This window comes from Petaurus breviceps, unplaced genomic scaffold (assembly GCF_028583685.1).
Source record: "Petaurus breviceps papuanus isolate PSGF00001 unplaced genomic scaffold, PetGlider_PUasm1.0 140, whole genome shotgun sequence".
Classification (NCBI taxonomy): Eukaryota; Metazoa; Chordata; class Mammalia; order Diprotodontia; family Petauridae; genus Petaurus; species Petaurus breviceps.
The window spans coordinates 52478470-52497507 of record NW_027185698.1 but is presented as its reverse complement, the minus strand read 5'-3'; the positions used below and the strand labels follow the sequence as shown (position 1 = coordinate 52497507).

The 19038-nt window shown below is 38.9% G+C and overlaps 1 protein-coding gene across 3 annotated transcripts in view; it reads right to left on the bottom strand.

The window, feature by feature from the left end:
• Nucleotides 1–19038, bottom strand: part of PTPN5 (protein tyrosine phosphatase non-receptor type 5) — a 123005-nt gene that overhangs the window by 78154 nt on the left and 25813 nt on the right. The window lies entirely within an intron of this gene.

The following is a 19038-nucleotide window of genomic DNA, read 5'->3' as shown; positions in this document are numbered from 1 at the left end:
TGTGTGTGTGTGTGTGTGTGTGTGTGTGTGTGTGTGTGTGTGTGTGTAATGGAAGTACAGCTTTCCAGCCTACGAAATCACCTTATAAAATAGATTCAACTATAATTTTAGTCAGAATCACAACAGAGATGGAAGGGCTTTCAGAGAATATATACCAACACGTAGCTCAACAGAAATCACCTCTACAATAAAATGGCCAAGAGGTTTTCTGAGACCTTCTACTTAAAGACCCATCCAGGGATAGAGCCCTGACTCCTGAGCCAGTTCCACTTCTGAGTGGTTCTAATGGGGAAGCCATTTTTCCTTACATTAAGCCCAAACCTGCCTCTCTGTAACCCGTCTCTTTGCTCCTCTCTTTTCTGTGGTCAAACAGGACCAGTGTGATGGATGACAACTCTGAAGATATATGAAGACGCCATCACAGATTCAGAGTTGAAAGACACTGAGAAGGTATCTAGTTCACCTCCTCTACTTTATAGTTGAAGAACCTGGGGGACAGAGACATGAAGTTACTCCTCCAGAGTCACATGGCACATAATAAGGAGCAGGACCAGGACTAGGGTTCTAGAGCTCCAGAGTCACTGCTGCTTCCATTACACCATGCTGTCTCTTTCATTTCCTTCCCCCAAATCTTCTGCACTCCAGGTTAGGCAGCCCCAGTTATCTGAAATGATCTAGTACATAGCACTGGGAAGAACGCTGGATTTGGAGTCTGAGAAATCAGACCTAAGGCAAGTCACTTAATCTCTCCAGAACTCAGTTTCCTCATTTGTAAAATAAGGGGTTAGACTAGAAAATCTCTAAAGTCCCTTAGAAATCTATATCTCCAAGTCTGTGATCCTGTAAATGTCCTATTCTATTCCCTTTCCTTTTCCCCCATTTTTACTGGGTGCCATTTATCCCCCCCCTCCCAGTGATGAGTTTAAAATAAAAAAGAAACCATGGGAACAAAAGAAGAAATATGAGCACATCTGCCACTTAGTTAGCCTTATTTTAACCTGACTTTTGCCAAGTTAGGTCTGAATGCAGACTAAATAAACATAACACTAGGATAAGAAAAATCAAAAAGCACAGAAGGGTTGATTTGATGGACAAGAACTATGACAGATACACTGGTATAGATCCTCCCCAGGCTTGCAAATTCTGTACATTATCTGCTCAAAACCATCATGCCAGGAATCCAGTGGTTCAGACCCAAGGGATCCCAAGCACCAGACCTCTGACGACAGAAAACAATGAAATTGTTACTTTGGAATAGCAGAAGTAGGACAAATCCAATGGAAAGGTCTTTTGCACCACAAATCCTAGTGAAAAAGACCCTTTTTATATCTCCCCTCTCTGCTGGATTTGTGATTTCAATGACATAGTGAACACCCAATGACATAAGGAGCTGTCCTATTTCTGTTGAGGGCACTATTGTTCTCCCAGTTCCTCAAGTTTATAACCTCAGAATCATCCTTCTCTCCCTTAGCCCTCCTCTATGACCATTAGGTTGAAAAGTCTTGCCGATTCTATGATCACAACATCTCTCACATTTGTACCTTTCCCTCCACTCATCTGACCACTACTCTAATTCAGACTCTCATCTCCTTTTACCTGGCCTATTCTAAAAGTCTGGTCTCTTTGCTTCTAGTCTCTCCCTTCTCCAATCCATCTTCTCAACATACACAAAGACAATTTCCCCAAAGCATAGGTCTGATCATGTCATTTCACTGATCAAAAACTTTCAGTGGCCCCCTATGGTCTTTAGGATAAAAGGCAAATTAAGCCTTGGGGCTATATAACTTATCTCTGACCTACTTTCCAGTCTCATTTAACATTATTTCCTTTCACAAACTGAATATTTCAGCCAAATTGGGCTACAAAGTCAACATTCTATCTCCTGGCTCCTCTGCCTTTGCATAAAGGCTATCTCTTTTTTTTCAGAAATACAGTCCATCCGCATTTCCATATTTTGGAAACTGTATTTTTCTTTAAGACTTAGCTCAGATGTAGCTTTAGATGTGAAGGCTTCCTTGATTCCCCTCCCTCCCCAGTTGTTAATGTTCTCTCCTTATATTACTTTCTTTTTATTCATCAGTGTACATGCTGTATCTGCCCACTAGAATGTGAGCAACTTCAGAGCATGGATTGTATTTTGTTGGCTTTGTCTCTCCTGGCATGGTACCTTGTATATAGTAGCTTAATAAATGTTTGTTGAATTGAACTGAGAGTATCCTGAAAAGTCTGAACTAATGACTTAAATTTCTACCAGCTTCTAATTGTTTACATTCCCCATGAACTTTACTCCTACTCTCCTCATTCTCCTCTACTGAAATCAAGACTACTCAATGTGATCTTCCTTAGCTCTCTTGTAAACTCTTGGTTGAGCTGAATTGTTTTGATCTTTGAGGTGAAGGGAATACTCAGTGTGCCATTTACATGTTTTGTTGAGTTTGAATGGCCACCAGGACATCTACATGGTCATTTCCTAAAAGAAAATCTATCTCTTACAGACACATACACACACACACACAACTGGAAAGGACCTTAGATGTCTAACCTCTACCCCTACATTTTATGGATAAGGAAACCGAGGCCCAAAAAATGTTAAGTCATTTTGCCCATGGTCACACAGGCAGTAAGTAGCAGAGCCAGAATTTGAACTCAGGTCCTCTGACTTCAGAACCAGTGTGCTCTCTCAATTATATCAAACTATGATTTGGTTTTCAGAGCTTGAACTATCACTTATACTGGGATAGCTCTAAATGGATAGCATCCTAATGCATGGCGTAAATAGAAACAACTTCATTAGATAACAAGAAATATTATCAAAAGGTGAAAGACTGGAAAAATAGAAGAAAAATGTAAGGTATCTCCTATTGAAAACAAATGATTTGAAAAGAGTTCAATGCAAGATAGTTGAAGAATCATCAGTTAACTACCTATGACAAAAGAAAAATCCGTATTTCAATATTTTTTCCAATTATATATAAAATTTTTAAAACAGTAAAAAATTTTTGAGTTCCAAATTCTCTCCCCTTGATGCCCATCAATTGGGGAATGACTAAATAAGTTGTGGTATATGAATGTAATGGAATATTATTGTGCTATAAGAAATGAGGAGCAGACGGACTTCATATTTACCTGGAGAGACTTACACAAACTGATGCTGAGTGAGAAGAGCAGAACCATAAGAAATCTGTACACAATTACAGACACAGCATATGTATAACGACCAACTTTGATAGACTGGACTTCTCTCTGCAATGCAAGGTTATAAGACAAATCCAAAAGACTCATGATAGAAAAAGATGTCTACATTCAGAGAAAGAACTAGAGAGAATAGAGTTTGAATGCAGATTGAAGCAAACTACCTGCTCTCTGTCTTTCTTGTTTGGTTTTGTTTCCTCTTTCCCAATGTTATTCCATCGGTTACAATCCTTTACAACCTGACTAATGTCTAATGTGGAAGTATTTGCAGATCCTATACTTGACTGCATGCCGCCATGGTGGGGGGAAGGGAGAGAGAAGAGGGAAGGGGAGAAAATTTGAAACTCAAGGGAATGTGGAACTGAATCTTGTAAACTAAAAGTAAACAAATTAATAAAGATAAAATTTTACTAACCCCCCCCCAAAACAAAAAACTAAATAAATAAGTATAACACTGGTAGTAAAAAAATAACCAAATTCTCTCCCCTCTTCCTCCTCTCCCCCATCATTGAGAAGGCAAGCAATTTGGTATAGGTTATACAAGTACAGTCATGCAAAACAGATTTCCATATTAGTCATGTCATAAAAGAAAACACAGAAAAAAAAGAGCCCAAAGAAAAATAAAGTAAAAAAAAAGTATGCTTCAATCTGTATTAAGATACCATCAGTTCCTTCTCTGGAGGTGGATAGCATTTTTCATCATGAGTCCTTCAGAATTGTCTCAGATCATTGTATTGATCAGAATAGCTAAGTCATTCACAGTTTTTCATTGTACAATATTGCTGTTACTGTGTCAATGCTCTTCTGGTTCTGCTTACTTTACTTTTTTTTTTTTGCCTTTTTGAAAGGTAATTGGGGTTAAGTAACTTGCCCAAGGTTACACGGCTAGTATTTTTGTGTGGGTGTTAGATGTCTGAGGCTGGAACTGAACTCGGGTCCTCCTGACTCCAGGGCCGGCGCTTTACTCACTGCACCACCTAGCCGCCCCCTGCTTACTTTACTTTGCATCAGTTCATGTAATTCTTTCCAGGTTACATGCCATATTTCAAGGAATCATAAACAAAAACTGATCAGATTTAACAGGACAATAAGGCAAAGAAAAAATAGAAAGGTCATCTGGGTTATCCCCAGGTGCATCCCCAGAAAGAGACCCCAAAGAATGTCATAGTCAAATTCCAAGTTTTCTAGGCCAGGTGTGTATCTTCATTACTTTCCCTCTCCTGAGTTTCCCACCTCTCTAACTTCAACACCTCTGTCTCCTTTGCTGGCTCCTCATTCTCTTTATCTACTCCCTTGCAATGGCTCCCCAGTGCCTACTGAATAAAATCCAAACTCTAAAACGTGGAATAATAGGCTTTCAAAAACCAGCCCTTTATAGTTACATGTAGGCTCTAAGAATATTTGACTGATCTCCATTCCCTCCATCATCAAACATGTCCTCTTGCTTTCTCATTCTCTGCAACTCCATTTGCACTGCTTCCTATTCTTGAAATGAGCTCCCTTAGCATTTACAAATTCTTTTTATTCTTCAAGGCCCAGATTAAATCCTACCCCCATCATGAAGCTGTCAATGATTCTTTGGGCAGAAGTGATCTGTCCATCCTCTGGATTTTCTCAGCACCTTGTACCTCTTCCACACACTTATTATATCCTGTTTTGTATTGTAGTCATGCATATTCCCTCCCTATCTTGTAGGAAGGAAGAAAGGAAGGAAACAAGTATACATTAAATACCTACTATGTGTAAGAAACTGTGTTAAATGCTTTACAAATATTATTTCCATCGAGCTTTACAACAACCCTGGCAGGTAAGTGCCATTATTATTCCCATTTTACATTTGAGGAAACTGAGGCAAAAAGAGGTTAGGTGACTTGCCTAGTATCAAACAACTAGTAAGTGTCTGAGGCTGAACTCAACTCTTCCTGATTCTGGGCTCAGTACTCTATCCACTGTACCACCTAGCTGCCCCTTGTATTTATTTGTATTTTGCATATATTTATCCTGTAGAGAGTTATGTCCTCCTACCTTCAACAGAATGCAAACTTTTTGAGAGTAAGGATTATTTCATTCCTTGTATTTGCTTTCCTAGCTAACAGCACATTGCCAGGCGCACAGGAGGCATTTCATAGATTCCTGTTAGTTGACTGATATTGGTATTTTATTCTTCCTGACTATATTGCAGATTTTTTTTGTTCTGAACTTAGCACCAAATAAAAGAGGCATTTTCATATGCAAAGTAGAACAGTATGTTTTACAAGACACAGTGGCTCTCTGTTACATATACCTTGCTTCTTTCAAAGCACATAATAAATTCAACACATTATTTTCAAAAAATGTTTCTCTTGTCAGTGTTTCCTACTGACTTTTCTTCTTTTATGGACATTTAAAATTAAATTTCAAATGTCTTGAGGACTGTGGGTCATGTTTCTCTGTTTCTCTCTCTCTCTCTTTCTTCAAGTCTCCTGTCCCAGATGAAATACATCCCAACACACCAAAAGACCCAGGCTATACAATTGCTAAGCCACTGTTGGAAGATTTTTGAGAGATTATAGAGAATGGAAGAGAGGTTCTACAGATCCTGAGAAGGGCAAATATCTTTAGAGCATGCATAGCTTGCTCTGCCTACTGCTAACTCTGAGGAAGGTTAAGGTGGAGGATGCTTGGTGAGCCTGTTTCTGGAAGTGAATGATGTCATGTAATGGAAAGATCTTGCTCCCTGAATCCAAGAAATAGGACTATTTCTTGTCTGACTGAATGAAGAAAGGTGTTTTGATTGGTTACTGAGCCAAAATTGAGTGTGCTGTAAAATCTCTGGTACAGCAGGGGCTTCAGGTCCTTCTCATCAGGGTCAACATATGGCCCAAGATACACAGGTCAACTGGAGGTTTTTGGTTGTTTTTTTTTTTTTGGTTTATTTTTTATCCTACTCTTAGATGAAAGAGTATTAGAGAGACCTGGTGGGATTTGAAAGGTCAAAAAAGTAAGCCACTGGAGGTCCATGAACTGGTGTCTGTACTAGAGTTTTCAAAAAGTTGGGCCCAGTGAAGTGCCAGCAAAGTCCTGAAAAGCAACTTGTTTCATTTAGTGTATCAGTAAAGTCACCTGGTAGATGAGACACTGAGTCCCAGGCAAGGGACAAATGCTTTGTAAAAACCGCTTAATGTCTGAGCCCACTTCTTTTTTTTTTTTTTTAAAGCAATTGGGTTTAAGTAACTTGGCCAAGGTTACACATCCAGTTATTTTATGTGGGTGTTACAACACGTATCTGAGGCTGGAATCGATCCTGGGTCCTCCCAACTCCAGGGCCAGCGCTCTTACTCACTGCGCCACCTAGCCGACCCAGAGCCCACTCTTCCTAGGGCCTGAGGTGGTAGAGGCAGGAAGGAGTATGCCCTTGGTGTTAGGCGAAATACTTTGTAACTTCTTGCTATGTCTTCTCAGTAAATATTTTTTTTGTAAAACCCTAATTGGTGTTAATTAGTCAAATTGATAGCAGGCCACTAATCACTGGGTCAATCAATACAGGGAATATATTAAATGTATGTAGCCTGTAAATGTACATGGCAAATGATGCTACCATGCTGGAGACTCAAGCTGACAGTATTAGAAAACTCCTTGTCCCTGGAGTATCCCTAGAACCCAGAAGGGCAGATGTAGCCTGCCTTTCTTTGATAACCTGACCTGCAATTGTGTATGCGGGTTGGAAGAGTAAGCTTAGAACCTTATTGTGTTATTATTTTCAAAAATGGGAAGAGAAAAGTCTGCAAGCTGTAGGCTAGTGAGTTAATCTTAAACTCCTGGAAAAATTCTAGGAGGAATTATTAAAGGGATGGTTTATGAACAACTAATAATAATAGTAGCTAACTTTTCTGCAGCACTTAGAAATTGGTTTTCAAGAGGCTTTATGTGCATTCACTCTCATCTTATTTTCACAAAAAGCTTTGTGAGGTAAGTACTGAAGGTTAGAGGATCATAAATCTAGACCTGGAAGGACTGAGAGGCCATTAAGTCCAAGCTCTATATTTCACAGATAAGGAAGCTGAGATACAGAGTTTAAGTGACTTGCCCTTGGCCACAAACCTATTGTGTGTCAGAGGAGAATCTGTCTTAAATAAAAGTCCAAAGCAATTCCAGAATCAGCAGGAGGTCAGGTCTGACTAATCTCATTTCCTTGTTGATAGGGCCTAGATCGGCAGATCAGGGGCATGCTTCTGGATAATATCCATCACACCAGTCTTGTGGACAAGATAGAGGACAAGGTTAGACCAGGGGTTCTTAACCTTTTATTATGTCGTGGACCCTGGTGGCAACCTGGTGAAACTTACAAGCTCCTCAGAATGTTTTTAAACACTGAAGGAAATGTTCACTTTTAGTTAGAGACAGTGAAAATAAGAGATAATTCATTTTCTTCATCCAAATTCACAGACCTCCTGAAATCTATCCATGGATCCCTTGGATTCCAGATTAAAACACCCTAGGTTAGACTATAGTACAGTTATGTGACAACTCAAGTCAGCTCAGGGAGTAGGTTTTTAGTGAAGGCCTTCAGACCTGTCCTTGGTCCTCTGCTGTTTAGTGTGCTATCAGAAGGAAGAGGGATTAGGCTGATCCTGTTTATCAACAGGGAAAAGAATTAGGAGTTATGTTCATAGTTTTAGAGAGGTAGGCTTCAATTGGAGATAAAGAAAAAGTTCTTAATAATCTGATCTATACAAAAATGGAATGGGCTGCTTCAAGAGGTTCTCCTTCACTTGACATCTTTAAGTAAAGGATGAATGCCAGTTTGATGGGAATGGCACAGAAGACATTATAAATCAGGTTTCAACTAGAATAGAAAGTATCTAATATTTCTTCGAACTCTGGGAGGTTGCGATTTTGTTCCCATCATGCTCTGCAAGGTCTTCCCACATAGTAGGTACTTAATAAATAATCAACTACTGACTACTTAAAAATAAATGAACTTCCATTATTCAAATATAATACATAGCTATACCCTTCAATACTTCAAAGAACTATGATTTTATTGGTGTGGGGAACTCCCTCAATCAACAGACACTGCAACCTTTCATGACTGAGTTAGTGCTTTTTTGAAAGTGGCTAAGACTGAAACAGTAAGTCACATGGCACTTTAAGGTCTGCAAAAGCATTTACATTTTGTCGTATTTGATCATTACAAAACCCTGGGAGATAGGTGCTATTATTATCCCCATTGTACAGATGAAGAGACTGAGGCAAAGAGAACTTAAGTGATGGGGCTTTCTGATTCCATGTTCAACTTCTATCCACTGAGGCACCTACTCACATCCAAAGAGTCTGTGACAATGGTCCACCTGGAGATTAATGTCCCTGAACTTGGCTGTAGCAGACAATAAAGAGGGGTGCACGGGCACATCACTGGGCACATATTTGAAGATCTTCTAGTTTGGTAGGTCCCTTTAGGGTTTGTTCTTTTTGCTGTAGCCTTCAGGAACTCAGGATTACCTCTAGGTCTTTTCTTTTCTTTTTGGAGGGGAGAAGGTAGGGTAATTGGGGTTAAGTGACTTGCCCAAGGTCACATGGCTAGTAAGTGTTAAGTGTCTGAGGTTGGATTTGAACTTAGTTCCTCCTAACTTCAGGGCTGGTGCTCTATTTACTGAGCCACCTAGCTGTCCCACCTCTGGGTCTTGAAGAAGTATCAACATAGGGCTTTAGTTTTATGAAGTAAAATGTAAATAGTTCTGTTTTTTTCAAAGTTAGGAAGACCTGAGTTCAAATCCAACCTTAGACACTAATTAGCTGTGTGACCCTGGGCAAGTCATTTAACTGTAGGGATTAATAATGGCATTTGCCTCCTAGGGCTGTCGTGAGGATAAAATGAGACGACATATGTAAAGTGTTTTACAAACCTTAGAGTGCTATATAATAGTATAATTATTTTATGATTAAGTCATTCATGGAATAGTACCTAATGCAAGAATTCTCTTAACTGATATAAACTGGCTAATCCTCTGTATCTTAAAGTATTTTTAAAATTTTAAATTAAAAAAAACCCCAAAATTTCAGGTTCCAAATTCTCTTGCTCTTGATCTTGCTCCTTTCCTACCCACTGAGAAGACACAGAATGATATACTGATCATCGATGTGAAGTCATATAAAACATTTCCATATTAGCCATATTGTAATAAATAATTAAGTAAAAAGCAAGGGAAGAAAATGAAAAGAGTTCATTGCCTCTCTCCCAGTAGGTGGAGAATATTTTCCATTATGAGTCCTTTGGTGCTGTCTTGGAACACTACATTGATCAGAGTAGCTAATTCTTTCAAATTGGTCATCGTGATCATGTAAATCAGAGTCTGGAAGCTGCCTTCTGCATTGAGATATTAAGTGACATGTTCTACATTCCCCAACTGATAAGTGGTTAAAGGCATTTTTCAGAAGAAGAAATCAAAATGATCAATAGTCATATGAAAAATTGCTCTAAATCATTATAATTACAGAAATGCAAAATAAAACAACCTCTCATATACAAGATTAGCTAACATGACAGAAAAGAAGAATTACAAATGCTGAAGGGGATGTGGGAAAATAGGTACACTAATGCACTTCTGGTGGAGTTGTGGACTGATCCAACCATTCTGGAGAACATTTTGGAACCATACCCAAAAGGCTATAAAAATGTGTACATCGTTTGACCCAGCAATACCACTATTAGGTCTGTGCCCCAAAGAGATCAAAGAAAAAAGAAAAGGACCTATATGTACAAAAATATAGTAGCCCTTTATATGGTGGCCCAGAATTGGAAACTGAGGGAATGCCCATCAATTGGGGAATGGTTGGACAAGTTGTAGTATATGATTGTGATGGAATACTATTGTGCTATAAGAAATGAAGAGCAAGATGGTTTTAGAAAAATCTAGCAAGACATATATGAACTGAGGTAAAGTGAAGCAAGTAGAACTAGGAGATCATTGTATATAGGAACAGCAATACTGTGATGATTATCAACTGTGAACAGCTTAATTACTCTGATCAAGACAACTGGGGTGGAGGGCGGCCAGGTGGCTCAGTGAGTAAGAGCACCGGCCCCAGAGTCGGGATGACCTGGGGATCGAATCCGGGCTCAGATACTTAGCACCACACCCAGAAATAACTGGCCGTTTGACCTTGGGCAAGTCACTTAACCCCAATTTTCCTGCCTTCCCCCCTCCAAAAAAAAAAGACAATGATTCATGATGATTTCAAAGGACTCATGATGAAAAATATTCTACCTCCAGAGAGAGAACTGATGGACTCTGAATACAGATTGAAGGATATTTTTTCACTTTCTTTTTCTCACTCCCCTCCTTGCAACATGGCTAATATGAACATATTTTGCATGACTTTATATGTATAATGGCCATCACATTTCTTGCTTTTGCAATAGATAAGGGAAGGGATAGAAAGGGAGAGAATTTGGAACCGAAAACAAAAATGAAAAACAGAAAAACAAGATGGGAGAAGAAAGTGACTTGCTCTTTGTCACTCAGCTAGTATGTGTCAGAAGTAGAATTTGGATCTGTCTTCCTGACTCCATAGCTAGCTCTCCCTGTCTCTCTCTCTCTCTGATGCCTATGAAGTAATAAAACAGGTAATGACAAAAACATTGTGACTAGCAATTGGATCATGAATCATCATAATGTATCACCAACTTAAAAGTAACTTTTAAGGTCCCTTCTACCTCTAAAATTCTACCCTGCTATGATTCAAACTCCTTTAACATAACAATTTAATTGATCGGCTCGGGGTGTGAAGGTTCATTGAAATAATGTTCAGTTTCTCATGACCATGCTTTGAGAAAGCTGCTAATTTTAGACTGGCTTTCCATCATTTGTGAGAAAACCCTGGATGCTTAGAATGGAAGACTCCACCTCTCCTCATATCTGGAATTTATTTATTCTTCAAGGCCCAGCCCAGATCCTACCTTTTCAGTGAGGGCTCTGCAAAGGGAGCCCAGGTGAGTGGGCCCAGGGCAGCAGCAGCAGTGGCATTACAGGGTTACTGATTTGGAAAGAGACCAGCAGTCTCATGCCTTTGTCTTGGACATCCTGGAGAGTGTGAGTAGCCAAGGGGATAGAGAGTATTCAATGGCTACTGAGAGATTCCAAGATGACCTTCTGACTCTAATGATAATGGTAGCTCACCAAAAAAACAAAAAACAAAACTTTCTGAGCTGTGAAATGAGGTGGAGGTAGATCTTTTACTTAGAACATTTTTTGAGGAATAGTCCTAAACTTGTTTTAACATCTGTGTAAGAAATTCCCTGTATGGAAATTTCCTCTAATGATATGGATATCAGCTACTTTTTTGTAACCTATTATCTTAGAGTCTAAGATCCTAAATTGTTCCGTAAAATTTGGATTCAGTCAAAAGGCCACACTTAAGGGCTTAGAAGGCCACATGCGGCCTGGAAGCTATAAGTTCTCCATCCCTGTCTTAGACAGTTGTTTGAGGCACTGAGATGTTATAAGAATCATCCACAGTTACACAATTTCTCTGTGTCATTGGTAGCACTTGAACCCAGGATTCTCTGATTCTGGAGCTCTCTCTTTATCTACTATACTATTTCTCCTCAGAAGATGGAGTTAGCCTTTCAAAAGGTACCCTCCACCCCTACTTTGGGCTACATTTTCCTGTTACACTCAGCTCCCAGACCCAGAAGAACTGAGTTATTGCTTTGTTTCCTGTTGGTTTTCCTCTCTGACCAATGGTTAGAAATTTGACTATCCTTACTTTAACCTTTAGCATAGTGTAATGGAAAGAACACTGGAATTGGAGTCAGTAGATACCTAGGTTCAAATCCCATCTCTAAATTTTACCAGTTATTTCAATATGGGCAAGTGACTTCATCTCTCCAGGCCTGAGTCTCTTCATCTGCAAACTGGAGATATTACTATTTGTAGTACCCACCCCACACGACTGATGTAAAATTCAAATGGGATAATCCAGTGCTTCATAGACCTGAAAGCTGTTGAATCACAGTTTGCCCTGTCTGATGGGAAGACCAGGATTGCTCAGTTCTCTAAACAGTACACAACCCTGCCTTCTCCACAAGCAGGGTTCCTCTGATTGCCCTCCAAGTCGCAGCTTCATGGCAATGGTAGAGACAGATGAAGGAAGTTTCTAGGATATTATCTGCTCAAACATCCTTCTGGACCCGGTCCTTTTGGTGTCTTAGTCTGTAAGAATGTTTTAATGGAAAATTTCAAAGTTCTCACCTTGATGAGAAATAGGAATGATCTTTCCTATTGGCTCTGAAGTCTTCAAAGTGACCACTGACATCCCAACCACCAAAGCAAACGACCTTTTCTTAATTCTCTCAGCTCCTCCACTTTGCATTGGCTACTCTGCCTGGTTTTAACCCCATGGAATAAGATACCCCCTCCCAAGGCTGCTAGGTGTCACAGTGGGTAGAGTGCTGGGCCTGGAGTCAGGAGGACTCATCTTCCTAAGTTCAAATCTGGCCTCAGACACTTCCTAGCTGGGTGACCCTGGGCAAGTCCCTTAACCTTGGTTACCTCAGTTTTTTTCACCTGTAAAATGAGCTGGAGAAGGAAATACCAAACCACTGTAGCATCTTTGCCAAGAAAACCCCAAATGGGGTCACGAAAAGTCAGACACAACTGAACAACCCAAAATAAACTCATCACTTCTGAATTCACCATCATGCTGCTAATTCAAGCCTTATTGAGACCACATCCCTCAGCCTCCTCCCTACTAATTGAAGGGCTGGAAAGTAGTGTGCCAAAATCTTCCCAATGTCTTCTTTTATAGAGGACAGACACTGGACATTTGGCCTCACTCCACTCTCCATGTGTTGCCTTGCATGTTTTCAACTCCATGGAACAAGATGTCCTCTTCCTGGGTAGCCCCTTGTGTCCCAACCCATCCTTTTCCTGCCTCCTTTTTGTGTATTGTGACCCTCTTTAGACTGTAAGCTCCTTGAGGGCAGGGACTGTATTTCTTTTTGTTAATTGTATCCCCAGTGCTTAACACCATGCCTGGCATATAGCAGGCACTTGATAAATGTATATTGGATTAGATTGTTTATTGGATAGGATTGAATTCTCATCCTTAATCTCTCCAGCATTTAATCCTGCTGACTAACCTCTCCTCCAGGCAGGTGAAGCAGTAGATAAAGCCCTGGACCTGGAGTCAGGAAAAGCTGAGTTCAATTCTCACTTCTGACATTTACTAGCTATGTGATTGGGCATGTCACTCTGTTTGGCTCAGTTTCTTTTTCTGTAAAATGGGGATAAAAATAGCACCCACATCTCAGGGTTGTCATGAGGATCAGATGAGAAATTTCTTTTTTTTTTTAAGCAATCAGGGTTAAGTAACTTGCTCAAGGTTACACGGCCAGTTATTTCTGGGTATGGTTCTGAGTATCTGAGCCCGGATTTGATCCAGGTCATCCCGACACTGGAGCCAGTGCTCTTACTCGCTGAGCCACCTGGCTGCCCCTAAGCAACTGGGGTTAAGTAACTTGCTCAAGGTTACACGACCAGGTGTTTCTGGGTGGGTGCTAAGTGTCTGAACCCGGGATTTGATCTCCAGATCATCCCAACACTGGAGCTGGTGCTCTTACTTGCTGTGCTACCTGGCCGCCCCCAGATGAGAAATTTCTAAACTACTTTCCAAACCTTGAAGCATTATCTAATGCTAGTTATTATTATTATTACTATTATAATATTATGAATTATATTCTTAGTTTTCAAGACTACTTTCTCTTGGTTCTCGTCCCTCCTGTCTACTTTTTAATTTATTTTGTTGGATTGTCATCATGTCACACCCATTAGCCATCCCCTAAGTCTCAGTCTTGGACACTCTCTCTTTTCCCTCTATGCTATCTCCCCTGGTGATCTTATCAGCTCCCATAAGTTCAATTATCATCCCTATGTGGATGACTCCTAGATCTCTATTATATATAAAGTACTAGTCTTTCTCCTGAGCTACAGTCATGAATTACCAATAGGCCTTTGGATATCTTGAACTGGATGTTGATAAGCATCTGAAACTCACTAGGTCTGTAATATAATTCATTATGTTTCTTCCTTAACCCCTCCCTTTTCTGAAGTTCCCATTCCTGTCAAGGGCACCACCATTTTTCCAGTCATTTGGACCCATTCAAAGTTATCCTTGACTCCTCACTCACCCCCAAATCTAATTGGTTGCCAAGTCTTGTTTCTACTTTCATAAATTTTCCCATATAAGTCTTTTCTACAGCCACAATTGTAGTTCAGACCCTCATCACCTCTCACCTAGGCTATTGTAATAGTCTTCTTTTTTAAAAAAATATTTTTTTAGCATTCTTTTCTTGTTAAAATTTGAGTTCCAAACTCTTTCCCTCCCTCCTACACTTTGCCCACCCACTGAGAAGGCAAGGAAAATGATGTAAATTAATTATACACATGAAACCATGTAAACCATTTCCCTATTAGTTATATCACAAAAATAAAGCAAGAAAATTATACTTCAATTTGCACTTAGAGTTCATCAGTTTTCTCTCTGAAGGTGGACAGCGTTTTTTCACCATGAGGCATTTGGAATTATCTCAGATCACTGTCCTGATCAGAGCAGCCAAGTCTTTCACTTGGCTTCACTTATAATCATAATTACAACATTGTTGTGATTATGCACAATGATCTCTCTGTTTTTTCTCGTTTTGATCATATGAGACTTGCCATGATTTTTTCTGAAATGACTCCCCCCTCATCATTTCATATAGCATAATAGTACTCTATCACAATCATATCCCACAACTTGTCCAGTCATTCCCCAATTGGTGACCATCTCCTAAATTTCCAATTCTTTGCCAATGACCAATTTATAACTCCACCAATAATTCATTTGTTTATTTATTTTTCTTCACCCTCTCTAGAAAAAAATTTGTCATTTCTGATAGGTATGAGGTGGTACCTCAGAGATGTTTTAATTTGAATTTCTCTCATCAATAGCAATTCAGAGCATTTTTTACATGACTATAGATAGGTTTAATTTCTTCTGCTGAAAACTACCTGTTCATATCCCTTGACCATTTATGAACCAGAGAATGGCTCTTATTTTTAAAACTTTGACTCAGTCCTCTATGTACTGGAGAAACGAGGTTTTTATCAGAGAAACTCACTGTAAAATTTTTTTATATTACTTCATTGTCTATGGTACCTTTTAAGAAAATGTGATTCCCTGGATTAGCTCTTTTAATTAGGTCTATTTTTAATGATAACAAAATCCATCTGGAAGAACAAAAGGTCAAGATATCAAAGGAATTAATTAAAAAATGTGAAGGAAGTTGGTCTAGCTATATCAGATCTCAAGCTGTATTATAAAGCAGTAATTATCAAAACAAGCAGGTACTGACTAAGAAATAGAGTAGTGGACAAGTGGAATAGATTAGGTACAAAATACACAGTAGTAAATGACCCATAGTAATCTAGTATATGATAAACCCAAAGATCCAAGCTTTTGGGACAAAAACTCATTATTTGACAAAACTGCTCAGAAAATTGGAAAGCAGTATGGCAGAAACTAGGCATAGACTAACATCTCATACCAAGATAAGGTCAAAATGGACACGTGATTTAGACATAAATGGTGAAACCATAAGCAAATTAGGAGAACATGGAATAGTTTACCTGTCAGATTTATGGAAAAGGGAAGAATTTAAGATGAAGCAGGATACAGACAAATATAAAACTGATTATTTTAATTTTATGAAATTTTAAAAATTGCAGAAACAAAACAAATGGGACTGAAATTAGAAGGAAAGCAGTAAACTGGGAATTTTTTTTGGTAGCAAGTATCTCTGATAATAACTTCATTTTTTATTTTTTTGCTTTTTGGAGGGCAATTGGGGTTAAGTGACTTGCCCAATGTCACATGGCTAGTTTTTGAGTTAAGTGTCTGAGGTCAGATTTGAACTCAGGTCCTCCTGACTCCAGGGCTGGTGCTCTATTCATTGTGCCACCTAGCCACCCCCATGACCTCATTTCTTAAATATGTAGCAAACTAAGTCAAATAAGTCATATAAGAATACAAGTCATTCCCCAATTGATAAATGGTCAAAGGATAGGAACAGGTAGTTTTTAGGCAAAGAAATCAAAGCTATCTGTAGCCATATGAAAAAAATGCTCTGAATTACTGTTGATTAGAGAAATACAAATTAAGAGAATTCTTGAGGTATCACCTCACACGAATCAGATTGGCTAATATGACAAAGAAGAAAAATGGTAAATGTTGGAGGGGAAGTGGGAAAAATGGAATACTAATGCACTGTTGGTGGAGCTGCAAACTGATCCAAGCATTCTGGAGAGCAATTTGGAACTATGCCCAAAGGGCTGTAAAACTGCCTAGCCAGCAATACTACTACTAGGTCGATATCCCAAAGAGATTTAAAAAAGGGAAATAGATTTACTTGTACAAAAATATTTATAGCAGCTCCTTTTTTGTGGTGGCTAAAAATCGGAAATCAAGAGGATGCCCATAAGTTGGGGAAAGACTGAACAAGTTGTGGCATATGATCATGACAGAATATTATTGTGCTATAAGAAATGACAAGCAGGATGATTTCAGAAAAACCTGGAAAGACTAAAATGAACTGATGAAAACGAAGTGAGCAGAACCAGGAAAATGTTGTACATGGTAACAATTATATGATTAAGAACTGTGAATGACTTAGCTATTCTCAGCAATACAATGATCCAAGACAATCCCAAAGGACTAATGATGAAGAACTATCCTCCTCCAGAAAAAGAACTGATATCATTTGAATACAGACTGAAACATACTATTTTTCACTTTTTTTTGGTTCCTTTCTTCTTGTATAAAATGATTATTATGGAAATGTTTTACATGACTGCACATGTATAGCCTATATCAGATTGTTTACCATTTCAGGGAGGGGGAAGGAGAGGGAGAGAGAGAATTTAGAACTCAAAAAACATTTTTTTAAATGTTAAAAGTAATTTTTAACATGAAATTGGGGTAAAAATGATACATTTTTAAAAATTAGATCTATTTTTGCTTTTGTTTTGTCTGAGATCATGATTGCTATCCTTGCGTTTTTTTAACTTCAGCTGAAGCATAATAGATTCTGCTCCATCCCTTTATTTTAACTGTTTGTCTTTCTATTTTGAGTGTGTCTCTTGTAAACAACATATTGTTGGATTCTGGTTTCTAATCCACTCTTCTATCTGCTTCAATTTTATGGGTGAGCTCATCCCATTCACATTCAGCTATGATTACTAATTGTATATTTCTCTCCATCCTATTTTCTTCTGTTTACCCTTCTCTCTCTGTTTTTATTCTGTCCCTCTCCAAAAATCTGTTTTGCTTCTTACCACTACCTCCATGGAATTTGGCTATAATATTTCTGGGAATTTTCATTTTGGGATTTCTTTTGGGAGTTGATCAGTGAATTCTTTCAATTTCTATTTTATTCTCTGGATCTACGATATCATGGCAGTTTTCCTTTACAATTTTTTGAAATGTAATGTTGAGGCTCTTTTTTTCATCATGACTTTCAAGTAGTATTAAAGTTCTTAAATTATCTCTCAATTTATTTTCCAGGTCAGTTGTTTTTCTGATTAGATATTTCACAATTTCTTCTGACTTTTTCATTCTTTTGATTTTGTTTTACTTTATCTCATGAAGTCATTAGCTTCCACTTAAATTATACCAATCTTTAAGGAATTTTTTTTTCAGTGAGCTTTTGGACCTCCTTTTCCACTTGGTCGATTTTTTTGAGGCATTCTTCTCCTCATTGCCAATTTGAATCTCTTTTTTTAACATTTGGACTGATCTGTTTTTTAAGGTGTTATTTTCTTCAGTACTTTTTTGTGTCTCCTTTACCAAGTGGTTGACTCATTTTTCATGATTTTCTTGCATCACTCTCATTTCCCAATTTTTCCTCTATTTCTCTTACTTGATTTTCAAAACCCTTTTTGAGCTCTTCCATGGCCTGAGACCAATTCATATTTTTCTTGGAGGCTTTGAATGTAGGAGCTTTGACTTTGTTGTCTTCTGAGTATGTGTTTTGATCTTCTCTGTCACCAAAGTAAGTTTCTATATTCAGAGTTTTTCCCCATTGTTTCCTCATTTCCCCAGCCTATTACTTGACTTTTTAACTCTTTGTTAAGGTAGGGTTCTGTTTCCAGGGTGGAGGGTACACTGTCCCAACCTTCAGTGGTTTTATGCAGCTGTTTTCAGACATAATTCTAGGGACCTGTAAATTTTCAGTCCTTCCAAGGTGGTATGATCTAAGGAAGGGTGTTTACTTCTCTCCTCTTCTATGCTCTGCTCTATGCAATCACTCGTTTCTGCCCTGGAACTGTGAGGAGGGCCCTCCCTCTACTATGGTGGAAAGCTCTACTATTCTAGTGTCCCTCTTTACCTTAGGACTGCCACCCATGACTGGATCTGGAGTATGGGTAAAGCAATAGAGTCCTTCTTCAGTGCTAGCAAAAAGATCCCTGTAATCTCCTGATCAGTTGTTTTACCCCTTACCATCTGTGGGCTGAGAGCTCCAGAAGCAACCACTGCCGCTGACTGATTCAGTCACTCCCAAGGTCTGCTTCTGGTTTGCTGTGACCAGGGCTGTCCTGATGTGGCCTGCACTGGATTGTGTTCCACTCTTATCCCAGTGTGATAGACCTTCCAACTTGTCTTTGGTGAATGTGGACTGAGGTCTGAAACCACCACTGCTGCCAGTTATTTAGTTTGTGGGTACCTGGTTTGCACTGACACTGCCTGTACTCCACCCTTTTGTGGGTTCTGCTGCTATAGAATTTGTTTAGAATCATTTTTAAAGGTATATGGAAGGGATTGGGGGAG